This window comes from Nipponia nippon, unplaced genomic scaffold (genome assembly GCF_047370975.1).
Source record: "Nipponia nippon isolate SJK-2023a ecotype South Korea unplaced genomic scaffold, ASM4737097v1 scaffold_14, whole genome shotgun sequence".
Classification (NCBI taxonomy): Eukaryota; Metazoa; Chordata; class Aves; order Pelecaniformes; family Threskiornithidae; genus Nipponia; species Nipponia nippon.
Window position 1 is genome coordinate 10,915,267 of NW_028262330.1, and position 14,359 is coordinate 10,929,625.

A 14,359-nucleotide genomic window follows, 5' to 3' on the forward strand; every position below is an offset into this window, starting at 1 on the left:
TACAGAGCTTTCCGTTTAGTTCAGTTTATGAGTGTGGATTTTGACTGATTATTATTGTGCCTGACTGGGTACAGAGCCATCTGCCGTGTGTTAGGTTTCCATGTGCTGCCTCTTCGGCCGGCCTTCAGATGGCCATTCTGGCAGAGGAAGGCCAGGTTCTCAGTTACATGGTAGGAACAAATGGATTTTTAAATGGAAGGAAATTATATTGTTATCTATTTGGAAGCAACACTGCAGTGCCCTGTGTGGAAAGCAAAAAGGTGCCCAGTGTGTTCATCTTTATTTTTATTATAACCCATCATCTTCTGTTGAAAGTAGGGGTAGCCTTCGAAAGGGTCCAAACTGCAGGGAATTTAGCTTTTTTCCGCAGAAATATGTTTGCTTTTAATGACATTTTCATCTATAAAAGCTAAAAATAACATGCCTCATTAAGTTCAAAGCACTCTGGGACACAGTTTGCACTTTCTGGCTGAAAAGTTGAAATTTCCCCTGGAGAGGATCACATTTTCTGTTGGGTTTGGTGTTTTGTCTGCCTGCCTGCCGCAGTTTTGCGTGGCTGTGGAAAACGCAGGGGAGCTGTGAAGCACCGTTCACAAGCCTGGGGCCTTGGAGGAGCTGAAGTCTCATTCCCGAATGGAGAAGAGTTGTTGCCGTCTCCAGGAGGACAGCGAAAGATGCCGATGCAGCTGATACGAGTGTTGAAGCCAATCATGCCAGTCTGTACCTGGGCTTTTCAAACCTTTGGTTTCATGAGAAGATGTTTCTACGTGCAGTCTAGCAGACATTGTATAGCAAAAGTCACCGAGAAACCCCCCTCCTATTGTTTTGATTTGGGAAGGGAGGGAATGGCTAAAAATACAACCGTACCAAACATCTGTGGCACTTCGCTGTACAATGCTGCCATTTGGTCCTCAGCACAGGCAAGAAGTGTCATTTCCTCTATATATGATCTCATCTAGATTGCTCCTAGAGTTGTATCTGAATAGGAAAAGAGATACGGTGCAGCCCAGCATGTTACGGCTTAGTAAATGGTGGTGCTTAATAAATGGTGTCAGATGTGCATGGTACAAAGAAGTCAGGATGCAAGTGCGAGGCTGGCCTGGACGCGGCCCAGGAGCGGCGTGGAGGACAGGACGCTCGAGCGCTGGGCGGGAGGCTGAGCGGAAACCTGGAGACTTGGAGAAAAGATGATTAATGGAGCCTATGTGGTTCCTGCTGAGAACAGTCAAGGCTGAGCTGACGGCCTGCAGAAAGGGCTTGCGTTGCAGAGTGTGAGGCTGGTGGGGGCTCCGGGAAGCATGGAGGTGGGAGGAGGCGAGTTTTTGTGTTCACAAAGGATGACGAGGTCAATAGCAAGGAAAGCACTGAACCACACCGACCTGCTGCCACCTCCTGTCTCAGGAAAGGCTGAAAGCTTAGAAAAAGCAGTGGCATCTGAGAATGGGGAAGCTTGAGCAATGTTGGTAATAAACTCTGCTGTGGCATCACTTGTGTCATGTTTCCAAGCAGGAGGAGAGACCCGTTGCACTTCATGCTGTACATGCAGGTAGCGAGAGACATCATCTGAATGTCCTGAAATGCTCACAGGCTAAATAAACGTGACATCCTTAAATCCTCCAGAAGTGTTTTGGAATGGCTGCAGCCAGGCCAGCATGTGTTACGCTTCAGATCCAAGCTTAGCTGGTACCAGGCAGCTCTGGGCTGGGAGCTGATGCATTTTGTGCTGAGGCGTAACTGTGGCACTGTGCTCAGGTGAGCGTGCCTGGGGTAGCGCCGATAAACATCTCTCAGGTAATCTTCAGTTTAAATCCCCACCTTAGTTTCTACCTGAAGCTTTGTTGCATACACCTGGGCTCAGGCTGAACCAGATCAGATTCTCATTTACTGAAATGCATTTGAGTTGCCTCCATTTTCTAGTCTCTTACGGATTGTTTTAGGACGGTCTCAGATGCTGTTGAGTGCAGGTTACCTGTCTTCTGGAGAGCAGTAAAAGGAGCTGTGGTATTATACATAGGTGATATCTTAGCCCTTCCACTCTTATTGGAACAACTGGATGTGTTTTTAGAATGCTAAGATGTATTTTAAGCAATTTACAGTCAAATAATAATCGTAGTGGGGTGATTTTGCTATTGATGCACTCTCCAGTATTTTTTCCATTTTCAGTGTGAGTTCCTGCCCCGATGAGAAGGAGAGGCTTTCTCAGTGCTGCTCCAGAGCAGTGAGGTTTTTTACATGCTGATCTGTTTTAGGCTGCACATGGTGACTAGACAGAGAAAAATATAAAAATAAGCAGCAGGAGTGATTTGTGAGGGGCATCTGCCACGTAACAGTTAGTTGCTGATAGCACTGCATGGCATCTTTGCCTGCATAATTAGGCACTTGTTTGCCTGGGGAGCTCCGTGGCCCTTTCCCAATTTTCTGAAAGATTGTGTATGGGTTTAGAGTGTTTTTGCAGCTGATCCATCTGAAATCCCATCAGGTTAAAGGAAAAGAAAAGCCATGTTTGTTGGATTATGGTTTCCAGATCCTCCAACTTCTGGAGCAGGCAGGGAGGGGAATGGAGAGGGAATCACGACTTGAGCGATTCATCTTCTTGTAGCTCGGACAACCCTCGTCACAGGCTGACAGTGATTTATGAACAAAGCTTTAATATTTTTCTACTTTGTCTTGTGCAGGAGCAAAGTTAGATCTGCCCCCATGTAAACTGGTGTCGTTCCATGGGAGCTGATGGTCTATCAGCCTTTCTGAGGGCAACACGTTGCCTCCTGTCATCATTGGGAGGCAGGAGTGATGATGCTGGTCCTCTGTCCTTCCTGCAGCGGGGATGTGTATTTTGAGATATGTGGCAAGATCCAGAGCTGTTCTCACCCCTACCTGCCTGTGAGCAAGAGACCGAGCCGAAGTCAGTGAGGTTCCTCTTGTGAGTTCATAGTTCAGCTGGGGAGAAAAACACGGTGAGCCATACAAAGCCATGGCTGTTCCTGGTGACATGGGGTCCTTCCCAGCCCACGCCACCCAGCGTCGAATGACTTCCACAGCCTTTTGCCAGGTGGCAGGAATTGAGGAAGGAAACCCCCCTTTCTGACCGCTTCCTTCCCATCTGCACAGGCACTTTTGCCACCGCTCAACTCTGTAAATCAAAACATTTGCTGTACGTTTGGCCCATAGTTCATGTTATCTTCAGCCAGGCGCAAGGCCCTAGAAGCTTGGGGGGTGGTGTTGGTACCCATCATCAGCATAGAGAGGAGCTGCCAGAGCCCCCAGAAACACCATGTGGACGTTGGGCAACCAGCTTTGTGCTGCCAGGGAAAGGGTTGGTTAGGTAAGTCAGGCCTCCTTTACATGTAATTTGCATGCATGCAGTCATTTGAGAGATTTTTTTAAAAGGGAAAAGACGCAAATCTCCTTTTTCACCCTGTTCAGAGTGAACTTTGCTCAGTTCTTCAGTTTGAAAGTAGGTGGACAAGAACATGTTCATGGTGCTGAGGGTTGAAGACTAGATGTGAGGCTGAAGACTAGAGCTGGGTCTTAATTCTTCATCCACCTCTAAATTCAGGTACTATTAGAGCTTTTCCCCGTTCAGACCATCACAGGTGCTGGTGGGACAGTGTCTGGTCTAATTTCACCTTTCTCAGCCATTTAGAAATTCAAGATTGCTGAAGTTTCCTGCTAAAATACAAACAGCCTCTTTACCTCTAATCCCCTTTGTTCCCTCAAGCTGCCCTCGTCTCCATCTTTCATCCAAAACCAGACAGAGGCTTCCACAAGGTTTTAAGCAGCCTTGTGAACATTTCCCCAGATGATTTTCATTTCCGCTTGCCTCTGCCCTTCTCTAATCCAACTAGGAGCTGAGGTTTCAAAATACCTTGAGGAAAGGCTATTCTTGTGGTTTTTCTACATGCTTCAGAGAAAGATGTACAGAATAGTTCTTGAGGGCCCGGCTTTGGGGGATTTTCAGTCTTGTTTTCCAGATCTTGCAGCTTTAGACAAGTTACCAAAATGTAGATGCTGAACTGAATTAGTGACCTTCTTGAAGATTACCTGTCACTAATAATATATTTGAGCATCAAACTTCGGACTTTTGGGTTTTTTTGTGGGTCAACCCCCCCCCCCCCCCCCCCCCCCCCGTCTCAGCTCTGGTGCAGGACAATGTCCTGTTGAAGCCAGAGGACAGATGTCATTCAGAGGTGAAGTTAAGTCAGTCCTGGGCACATTCAAAAGTCCTAACCACAGCTAAGCCTGTTGTAACTTTCTTGCCAAAATTTTTCTTTGATTTAAAAAACAAAATGGAAAAAGGAAAAAGAAAAAAAAAAAGTATTTTAATGAAATACGAATTTCTGTGGAATGTATCTGCCGTTTTCTAAAAGCATCCACGCTTTATCAGTAACTCAAAGCCAGAATGTCATGGCTGAACAAAACTATTTACGTTTGAAAGCTTTTCAGTTGAAAATGTGTATGTTTTGGAATTGAAAATCCTTTTTTATGGCTTTCATTTTTATGGGAACACTGGAAAATTTCTGCTTTGGGGAAGGGCTATTCTGACTAGTAAGCTTTTTATTCTCAGAAGCCAAGTACTGTTTTCTCAAACAGACATTTCTACGTTTTTTTTCTCATATCTTTTTCTTCCCTTTTGCTGCTCAGACCATTTCCCTTGACTTGCTTAACTCTATTTGAAAACCAGTATGAGAAATGGGGCTTTGTGTTACAGGCTCTGTCTCCTGTCTTGCTGTTTTGGGCCAGCTAAACAACCCTTCTGGATAACGCTCTGGACTGATTGCAGCCACAAAAAGGCAAGTTTCGCAGTGGAAGCTATTTAAAAGGTTATTTTCAGGCCTGAGATATATACCAGCACTTTATCCACCTGAGCCTAGCCTCAGCTGAATTGACAAGGTGCTATGGGCAGGGCAAGCCCGGATGATTTTAATCTAAATGGGCATGACAAGATGAGAGGCCAAATGCTGAGTGGATTTAATCATCGGACAAGTGCAATGATTAACCTTAAATATTTTGTATTCAGTCCCAGCGTGGAATTTCTGCATAGAAATAAGGCCATGGGCATTTATTTGCCGGCGGCCGTGGCCATGATGTGTGCAGCCAGTTAGGAAGTTCTGGTTATGTGTAAAGCTGTAAGCAGTGACAGATGATGAGTTGTTAAATAACTGCAGAACTTGTCAGGCGCGGGAAGGTGCTTCCAGCCTGAAGTGTGGCTTTCCCTTCCCTGGAGAGCCGCAGTGGGCTGGGGACGTGTGCTGCTCTCCAGAAATTGTGTGATTTGTGCTGCAAAGTGCTGCTGCATTCGCTCTCTGCAGGCTGGGGGTCTTCCCCTGCTGCTCTCAGCTCCTTTCCCTTTAGAGCTGCTGCTTATGGGGTCTTTTTTTGGCAGAAACTCAGGCTAGCCTCGTGTGCACCGAAAGAAAGGCTGAAGGGGAGATGGCAGAACCAGACTGCACACCCGTGTGGGGGATTTGCAACCTGGATCTGGCCTGTTGTATTTCTCGCACACGAGTTTAGCTTCCAACACAGATCCACATCCAAGCAGGGAGTGAAACTAGATTTCCAGGTGACTTCAGTAGCCTCACACAATCTCATCTCCCAGCCTGACCTGGACAAAGCAGCAGGTTTCTGGTTGCACTGGAAGGTGGGTCTGGATCAGACCCATCCTCCTCTGAATGGCGTTGCAGTGTGAGCACCTGGAGGGCAGGGAGATGCTCTCCCTCCTGGCTCTCCTGCATTTCATCCCCTGTTGCCTGTCCATGGAGAGCCAGCTTTATTTGCAGGAGGGCTCGGTTTAATTAGACTGGTCTGCATGGAAAAGGGCTTGGTCTGAGGGACTTGCCATGGGGTTTGGTGCGTGGTGGTTCCTGGCTTGGTTCTCTTTACCATCATATTCCAGTTGTGTGCACTATATCTGATGCGAGTGTGAAGATGTGGCCTCAAATTTCTACCAAACATGCTATCTTTATATCTTTGACAAAACAGAACAGATCTTGCTCACCTTGCATACCAAGGTAATTGAGCAGGGATTCTAGCAAAGGAGGTGAGCTTGTGGGAGCTGGCTGCTGATGAGCGGAGAACAGGCTCCGAGGCTGTGTTAAACTTTTAGGGTCACGTAGGCAGGACTTGGCACCAAATGTGGCAGGAAAAATAGTATGGGATTAATTGATGAGGTGGCATGGCTATTTCCTTACCTTTGAAAGCCTGATGTTTTGAGCTTAACAGCAGCATTCTAATATGCATTTTATGTGAAAGAAATACATCATTTGTTTATGCACCTCACAGCTTAAAGTTCAGTATGGGAAAGGTATTTCTTATCTCCACCTCTGGATGTTTAACTGTTTAATAATAATAGTTAGCATTAAAAGTGCATAGCATTTTATCTTTAATAGTAAGGCATTTACCTTTAGCCTGCAATACATTGCTAAATTTGCACATTACATACCTGAGTGCAACACTGATGATGTTAGAAAATGCTAGCCTGGCTTGGACCAAATTATACACTTCTCCACAAGCCTTCAGCTAGTTTTCTCTGTATCGGAGGTGGCAAACAGTAATATAAATACAGGAGGAAGAGAAGAAAGAACAGACAGAAGACGTTGGAAGCAACACACAGTGTGCAAGTATGTGTGAAATACTGTATATTCAAGCTATAGAGTCCTTCCAGAGCCTGTCCTTTGAGCGCCCAGCAAACACCTATCAAACAATGCTGGTGCTCAGTGTTCAGCAGACAATGCGGGGAAAGCTTGACAAACGTGATTTGTTAGAGCAGAAACTGCAGAGAATCTGGGCCATGAAAAATATAAGCCTAATACCGATTATTTATGGTGTGCTGGGATTTCCTGATGGAGTATTTCAGGAGCGCTGTGTGAGCTGGCTTGGTTAAAGACCTTCCTGAAGTGGTGTTGATGAGCTCCGCTAAATCTTGAGAAGGATGAAAAAACCTGAAAGCACTGATGCTGCCTCTGAAGTCGGACTTGTGTCCACTGGATTTGAGATGGTATTCCAGTCCGGAGCTGGGAAAAGAAAGGCTAGCAGTGCAAGGCAGGCTCTGCCCATCAAGCCCCAAGGCTTGCAGTGGGACAGTGGGGTAGAAACGGGTTTATTTAAACGATAAAACGTATTATCTAAATCCTACAAAATGGTTAAATATCCTCCCAAATCTGTGGTGTCCATATTGACTGTGGAGGTCTGGCTGCAGCCATCCTGTATTGATTTAATCAAATGCCTCTTGTTCATGGCTGGACTCGAACCCCCACCACCTTTAAGGCAAAAAGTGGTGGGATGTGCTGGATTCTTCCTGCTTGATACTATCAGGCAGCCTTTTCACCATCCCCCTGAGAAGCAGCAGTCGCTGCCTCCGCGTGACAGGAGAAAAGTATGTTTTAAAGAGCAATATTAATAATAATAGCAACATTAAAGTGTGGGGAAGGATTACAAAGGTAATTCCGAGATCTTGCTCAGTAATGCAGGCTATTAACAAAAGATAATCACCTTTAAGTCAGTCACCTTTAGCCCTGGAGTAAAATGGAGGCACAATTATTCAATGCAGTACAAAAGTAATTTAAATAGAGATGGATGAACCGTCAGCTCTCTCAGCTCTTGGGAAACCAGCCAGGGCCAAGTCCTAAAGGGAGGAAAACATGATGAAAAAAAGGCAGCAATAAGTGAATAACTCCTGGTGTACTTCTCTCCCTTTTTCCACCAGAGCCAAAGTCATTTACTCTTTAGAGTAAAAAGGAAAAGGGGATAAAATAGGAGAAACGCGTTGAAAAGTCGTTTGTCGTGTTCCTTTTATAAGTCGCGTTTGGAGGCTCTTATGCTCCAGACTGCCATAAGAACTCTAGATCCATCCGCTGCGTCAGATCGTGGGCTTTTGCCGTCGGAAACCACGTGGCTGTGTGGGTTCATCATTTCTGTCACTTCGGGTCCGTGGCTGAGGAGCAGCCTGAGGTACGAGGCGGGATGAGTTTCTTATGGAAAAGCTACTGTGTCTACTGAAAGAGGGCTCAGGAGCCAAGGAAATTGTTATCAGCATGACTAAAAAGACATGGCCGTGGGGTTGGTTTACGTGCATAGGAAACCTTTCTGTGCTGGAAACAGGAGTCTCTTTGCAGCAACCGCTGCGTGATCCCTTCCCTTGTCTCCATACCGTTGCCTTCTTCCCAGAAAGTGGCCTGTGGTTGCTGAGTATGGGGGCTTGCTAGTTTTTGTAGGGTTGCTTCGGAGTGCTACTTTGCTGGGTGTGCTGTTTAAAAGGGTCATTGGAGTTTTATGCTGGGAATAAGGAGCGTATGGACTCGGAAGCATGCATGGGTTTGCAAAAGTGACTTTGAAAGGTCTTTCAAGCTGCAAAGACAAGCAGTTGGGGCCTTTGGAAATGCCTGAGGCAGGGCTGTAGCCACACGCGAGTCCTCTGGACAAGCTGACATTGACTTACCGTCTGAACTTGCATTCAACATGCTCTTAAAATTCCCACTGATTTTCCTTCCCGCAGAAAGAAGCACTGGAGCTGAGCATCCAAAACCCGTCCGTTGTCTTTGCATTGCCTCCGTGAGCAGCAGCAGGGATGACAGCCAGGCAGCAAGGTGAAAAAAGACTCGGCGAGCCTTGCGGCACGTGGCTCAGCCTGACCCTTGCTCTGGAGCAGCTGAGGACGTCCAGGAGAGATTAGCAGGTATGAGAAATTACAAACAGAATAAATTTTTTGGAAACAAAACTGAGAGTTGCTGTGAGAGGCATTGTTAGTGGCTGCTAATCCACTGAGCGGAGGGAGGAGAAGCTCCAGTCTAGCCCAGTATAGAGTATTCCACGTTTCTGTTTTATGTCCTGTCTGTGCAAGTGAGGGGCCTCGTGCGCTCATTCCTATGCCGTTCCCGTGTGGCTCTGTCTGGATTGCTGCCTGCTTTGGCTTTATAAACAACATGGTAGGAGCTCAGTGCGTGATTATTCTCAGAGATATTATTGCAGCATTAGCTCCGTTTACTCGTTTTCCATTGCACAGCTCACGTGCAGGCTCCTTACCAAAGGATCCCGGGCCGGTGGCCTGCCTGGGTCTAGCCTGTGTGATGGGGCAACCCCAAAATCCTGGTTTGTAGACTGTTGCTACTGGGTGCAACCCTCTGTGTCCCAGAGTAGGGGCTTGTATGAGAGCAATGCTGCTGCAGGAGTCCTTCAGAAGAGTTTGAAGGACATGGGAGAGCCTGTGAATGTCCACCAAGGGACACCTTGTTTTGCAGTTGCTGAGCACTGCCAGCCGACTGCTGGGATTGGTGTGGACCTAGCACAGAAAAGACCTCTCCCTGCATCAGTGAGTGGAGCATGGGAGGAGGCAGGGAATTGGGATCAGCTTTTGCAACTGGAGACCTCTGATGGCAGTGCTGTTAGTTTGGGCTTCGTCCGTGAGTTTGGAGGGCAGCGCCTCTGGGCGAGACACAGCGTTATTGGAGGCTAGCGAGGGGTAACGCCATGAGCAGAGGGAGGGATGGGATCTGTGCCTGCCCATTGCACAGCTCAGTAAATCAGAGCAGGGCTGCACTGCGGCCGGGATTCCAGCGCCGTCTGGAAATTCTCCGTATGTCCATCAGCACCTGCACCGTTGGGGAGTCTGAACCTCAGGCTTCCAACCGGAGGGGTAAACATTTAGGACCTAAACCCAGGATGACAATAACCAGAGCAGAAACCTTTCCATTCCATTGCAGGTCAGGCCTGGTTTAGGCATTTCAACCCAGAATTTCTCTCCAGAGTTATTAGGGGGGCCATGCCTGCTCATGGCCCTTCACGTCGCCCCATAAAACCCTGCACACGCGCTCGGTCTCTGTCCACCCCCTACTTCAGGCTTGTGTTCAAGACCCTGGTGGAGAATATGTCAAAAAGGCAGACAAATTAGCCTTGTAAAAACCGGACTAAATTGATAGTGCATTTATTGCACTCTGATGTTAACCCTTGGTGTGCTGTACTGGGGGCAAGCACACCACGTGCTGTGGGGTTTTCTGAATGCCCTTGGCCTCTGCCGCTGGTAAGATGGGTGCTGCCAACTGCGCTGGCCCACGTGGGCTCGTGGAGATGGGGTTCACTACCTCCTGCCTTCTTGCTGCAGCGGTGTGTTGTAGCAGCGGTGGAACAGATGGCATTGAGTTTGTGTTGGGCATTGTGTTGGAGACCCTTGCCATACCCTGGAGGGGGCGCAAGCTAGATCAAACTGTGGATGGTTGTTGCCAGCTTTCCCCGTTGTGTGAAAATGAGGGGCACAGAAATCCAGGCAGAGCCTTGTGGGTGCTTAGGGACTGTTTAGGCACCACATCCCTGTTGAGACCAGTATGGGTTCAGGGAAAGAAGAGAGGAGAGCAGCTGAAAGTCAAATCCTTCTTGTGTTTTGTTCATCTGAAGCCCTAAGGACTTTGTGAGTTCGCTTTCAATATCTGTCTATTAAAGCAGACCTTTTTTCCATAGAAATTGCTCTCAGGTTCTTGATCAGCTCGAATAAGCACAATGCCTTCCCTTGTCAGACAGGCCCACTTCAGCTGTAAATCTGATGCTGAGAAATTAGATTTCTCTCCTGCTCCCGAGCTGTCATCAGAAGAGTAAGATGACGGCAATCCGTGGGGAGAGCTGAGCGTGGCATCGCTGTTATGCGTCTGCCTGTGCAGGCACTGGGCAGGGTTTCCTTGGCTCGCCAGAAAGGGAGGTTTGCCCTTCAAATTCTCATTTGATTTGTGGTGGATGAGCTGAAAGAGCTGTGGACTGAAACTGGGAACTAGGAGACGTTTAACTCTGCTGCGTTTGGCTCAGCCAAATGAGATAACCTCACAGCTAGTATTGCTCTTGTTTTAGTGGAGAAAAAGTTTTCCTCTTTCAAAAGTCCTGGAAGAGATGGTGTGGTGTCTCCTCTGTGCAAGGTGCTAACACGGTGGTGGTAACATGTCCCAGCCATCAACTGACCCTTCTTGTCTGGGAGCCAGAACTGTGTTTAAAACTGCTAAGGGATGGCTCACAGTGTCCATTATTTACTATGACAGACTGAGCACCACCAGCTGCTGATGGCCAAAATACCCCGAATCAGGCCCTCAACTCAAGAGACAGCTTATAAGAAGCTGGAAAAAAATACATTAATGCTGAACTCTTTGTTCTGCTTTTGATAGCCTTTACTATTCATGTTTTCAAGCTTTCCTCTGCAGCCGTAAAATTTAGAAGAGCGTTTAAAAAAATTAAAGCTGAGATTTTCTTAAAATCACATGTTTTCAGACGCAGGGGACTTGAGAGTAAAGCTCCAGATATAATCCTGAGATTTGGCAGTGCTCTTTGTATCATATTAAGTGATGGTCTACAGCACTCGTTAATTACTGCAGGCTGAAAAACAATTCCGGCTCCCAGCAGAGGTCTTCTGCTCATTCTCAGCATATAAGTTTCTCCAGTTCTTCTGGGTAAGAGGGAAATATCACTTTCTAAAAGGCGTAGGTACAAAATTACGCAGTGATGTAACCTGTATTTGGCTTCAACAGTATTTTTAACTGTTTTATTCAAAAAGTGAAATTTGAGTATATGCAACTAAAATGATCTACAAATCTGTTTCTGAATAATCATACAGGTAATTTGGTCTTTATAAGCCTCCATGTCTAATCCAAAATCTGTTGAAGACCAGCAGAAGAGAGCAGGCTGCTGGTTAAAGTAGGTGATAGCGATCTGGGCTTCGTTGATGGACACATCCAGGATCAATCCACATTTCTCCTCCCAATCCACTGCAAGCTGGGCTTTGTGCAGGTACCCAGGAGAGGCGGTGTTACCTGGCAGGTACAGCACCAATCTGAAAATAGCTCTTTTTTTAATGTTCATTAAAATTGGTTTATTTTTGGACCCTAGGTCAGTCACTCCCCTGCAGTGCTGTTCCCACTTGCACGCTCCAAATTGTCCGCTCAGACACCGAAGCGTTTGGGGCGGCACCTCTCTGTCCCAGGTCTGGCACGGGGGGACCCTGCTCCAAGCTGGGGCAAGGTTTGTAATTGGGCCGGGCTCCCTTAGTCTCCCTTAGGATGGATTTATGGCAGCTGAATACGTTGTCCTTGGCCACAGTGGAGACAATCCGTAGGTGCCATTGGAGATACTGTCCCATGGTGGTGGAGAGGGGCAGGACATTGCCTCCTGGGCAAGAAGGATGTTATGCTGCAGAGCTGTCAAACACAATTCTTAGGATGCAGAAAAGTGACGCTGGCCTCTCCTCCTTCTCCAGCCAGCTCACAGCCAAATCCCCATTATTTTTACAAGCATCCTCCACCTGCTCCTGAGCCTGACTCCACCATTGCCAAGGATCTGCACTGGCTGTCCTTCGTCGCTGAGCAATGGTCCCCATCTATAGATGTTGCCTTTTGCTTTTTGGCAGCATGCAGGGGAGCAGCGAGCTCAGAGCAAAGGCAAGAAGCATTTTCACAGCGGACCCCTGGCAGGGGGACGCCTCTTCTGTCCCATGGAGCTTTCAATACTGGAAAAGCTGCAGAAAAAAGGCGATTTATCTGGACTGGGGCTGGAGAGGAGAGCGTTCACCTGTTCCCCTTTTATCGTCCCTGCTTTTGCGCCACTGCCCGCAGCCCCGTCCCTGGCAGGGCTGACTCCAGCAGCCAGCGGGTTCGCGGGGCTTTTTCTCTGCGCGAGTGCTGACACGTTCCAGCAAGCTGCCACACAAACACAAACATCAAAGGGCTGGCATGTGTGTTTTCTGAAGCAGCTTTCTAGGTTTTACTGGGCTGTAAAATACAGTGATGAGGATATAAAAACAAAGCTGTGATGGACTTAGCAGAGAGCCAAAGCAAGCAGGGAGAGAAATGATGAAAATGAGAAAAAGGGTTATGAGTGAGGAATGATGTATCAGCTCCATGTCAGGAGGAACAGATTTTGGAATAACTGTGAAGAGCATAAAACTGGTTTAGTCATTAAGAAAAAAAACAGAAAAAGAAGAAAAAAAAAAAAAAAAGAAAAGGAGAAAAAAGCCTGATAAAAATGAATAAAGTAGGGAACTTCAAAGCATAAATTTCCCGACTGTGTGACACTGATGTTTTGAACAGTTGTTCTGTGTGAGATAGCAGCAGTGATTTTAATGAACTTTAAAGAGCAGTATAAATAGGAACAAACAAAGAAAGGCGATTGCATTAGCACAGAGCTAGGCACTGAGCTAATTGCCTGAACAGGATTTAAATGGCAGGTTATTATTTTTTTTATTTATATGTATAAACCTATTTTTCTATTTGGGCTTAAGAAAATAGAATAAAATAAACTCAAGCATCTCAATTTGGATTTTCAAGGGAATCAAATGCATGCTTGATTTCCATGAAGTACTTGAGCCGCCAAGCCAAAGGGTGGTGAAATGGGTGTAGCAGAGAAAGGGGGAGCCGTTTGTTGGCCTATAAGGGGGATGGGTGGGTAGGAGAATTTATTTCAGTTTGATGCACAATCTCCCTCTGATGTTTCAAATGGATTTCACAGTGCGGCTGCATGGGGACTCGGAGGATCAGAACCATCAGAAATGGGAAAAAACAGGTCACCTTGTACTTGGAGTGGGCCACCGTATTCTTATCCTAGGCTAGAGATTTTCTTATGCTTTGGATTTTGAGATTAGAGCATTTGTTTGTACTCAAGCCTGCTTCTTGCTTTTACGCGTGCTGTAGCTCAGGGCTAGACGCCTCCACTGCTGTCGGCAGTAGATGTGCAGAAATGCCTGCCAGGGGAGGCAAGGGTGCTTTGATGTACGGCAGCCCAATCCTGGCCTTGGATACTGGGAGATATCATTGATGCCTGCTTTCCTGGCTTGATAGACTCACCTGAAAGAAAATCAGCTCCATCATGGATCAGATTTACTTGTGGGTCTGACATTTCTAGTCAAACTTCTCTCACCTGTTCTCTGGTTGATGGCCTAAGAGCCACCACTGTGGAGACAGGGAAAGGGAGCCAGCCCTCAACATTTGCAATGCTGAAAGCATCCTGGCCTGTATAATAAGTGGGTTGCCTTGTTAGAGAAATTTGTGGTCCTTCAAGATCTGCTAAGGAAGTTAATTAAAAATTATAATCTCTAATTGGGTACATGACTGGAAAGCCAACGTCCTGGGTACCTGAGTGGTACAAATTCAGATTGCAATCACTGCTTTCTAATTCCCATCCCAACTTCCCCCTCGAAGACTCCAATGTTTTGACCCACTGCAAGCAGTAATGAGCTCATCAGCTCTCCCCAAGGCCATCATCACTCTGCTGCTTGTAAAATAGGTTTCTTCTGCACTGGGGAAGAAGTTCACACACCACAGCCACTGCTCTCACTGTCGCCTTTTGCCCCACGGTGCAGTCAGCCTGCCTCTTCGTGTGCCATTTCTCCCTGGAAGAGGCA

The 14,359-nt window shown here is 46.9% G+C and overlaps 1 long non-coding RNA gene across 1 annotated transcript in view; it reads left to right on the forward strand.

Annotated features, from left to right (window-relative positions):
* Positions 1–8,511: 8,511 nt before the first annotated feature.
* The window catches only part of LOC148056471 (uncharacterized), a 67,890-nt gene continuing 62,042 nt past the window's right edge, over positions 8,512–14,359 (forward strand). Inside the window, exon 1 of the long non-coding RNA XR_015703320.1 lies at positions 8,512–8,671. This is a non-coding gene — a long non-coding RNA (uncharacterized LOC148056471). The remainder of the gene's footprint in view (positions 8,672–14,359) is intronic.